Source organism: Pteropus alecto, unplaced genomic scaffold (genome assembly GCF_000325575.1).
Source record: "Pteropus alecto unplaced genomic scaffold, ASM32557v1 scaffold24, whole genome shotgun sequence".
NCBI lineage: Eukaryota > Metazoa > Chordata > Mammalia > Chiroptera > Pteropodidae > Pteropus > Pteropus alecto.
Window position 1 is genome coordinate 388,374 of NW_006439192.1, and position 1,500 is coordinate 389,873.

Consider the following 1,500-nt stretch of genomic DNA (forward strand, 5'->3'; position numbering starts at 1 on the left):
ATGGGAAAGGGTGGAGAGGTTGGGAGGGGTGAAGGAAGAAGTGGGGGAGGCTTGGACGGAGCGGGGGCCCAGTCCCCCTGTAGGGGAGGGAGTCGGGGGCCGGTTTGCCAGGAAGGGGTGGAGCGGGCAGGGGAGGCCAAGGGGGCTTTTCACCGCCTGCGAGCACCACGCGCTCACCCTCTGCCTGGCGAAACCTGCCTGTTGCTTTGTTTTGCTCCCTGACAGTTTTCGCACCTTGAGAAAAGCGAGGGGCGCTTTCGTTGGTGTTTCCTCTGAGAAGGGCCAAGTAGGGGAAGCTGCGAGTTGGGCACCGTCCCGCATGGTCCCGGAACGCGCGCGCACGGGTGCTTTCGGGGTCCGAGGCAGCCAGGCGGTGGCCTCCTGGGTGGGTGTTGTGCTTTATTTGATTCTGAGGGAGCTCCATGGGTGATCCATGTAAGATCCATTCTCCTCGAGGCGGACCCCGCCTCGGAGGACAAGCACCCACATTCGCCCTGCTGTCTCGTCTCGAGACTATCCCACAACGAATGTGCGCGCTGGGCGATAGCTCACTTCAAAACTGCAGTTTCAATCGAAAGTGCCACAGACTAGTGCCTTTTTTCGTCTTCCCCTTGATGGTGTGCGGCAGGGGCAGGGGCCGGAAAGGCGCCCTCCTCTGACACAGGGGGCAGAAGACCCAAAGCCGCCCTCTGTAAAGGCTATTAGAGCAAAGGATGGTTCACCTTTGTGAAGTTCAATGCTTGCCAGATCCTAGCGCCTGGAGGTAGAACCCCATGTTATCAATTGTATGGTGCTAATGGTATGTTTCTCTGAGAGCTTTAATGTCACGAAGACTAGTCTTACTTCTTGTGACCGATAGAAGATGCCCAAATAAAGGAAAGTGACTAACATGGCCAAGCTTTGAGTTGGGGATGAAGGGTCAAGTTCCTCGACCAGCCCACCAGGTCAGAATGCAATGAGGCACAGAAGTCTCCTACTTTTGCTTTGACTGCCCCCATTCACATCTATCAGTCAGCGAGTTGCACCCATCAGAGGAACCAGAATGAGGGAATGGATGCATTTATACAAAACCATTACAACTTTTGAAAAATGATCTCAGTCCATGCTCCCCAAGCCAAAGCAGCAGTTTGGTCAGATGTGTACATTTTAAACCACCCAAGTTACTCGGGTATATTTCTCCTTTACAGATTCCCCCCTACATCTTACAGAAATACCTCCAAGAAAATAATCCCTGTGTGCTTATTCCCAGTAAATTCCAGCCTTCTTTGAACCTTGGGGTCTGATGACTTTGTTGGCAAAAAATTAGGAGTAAGACCATGTAGAAAATATAGTTGCTACCTGGGACTTGATAACTGGCCTGGTGGATTCCTAGTTAAGGAATCTGAGAATAGACACCTGTAACCTGAGCCTCTGTTTTTTTCAATTATAATATGAGGGCAATAATACCTTGCAGAATTGTTATTAGCATGACAGTATGTAGAGTTCCTGGCCCAGTAGAAA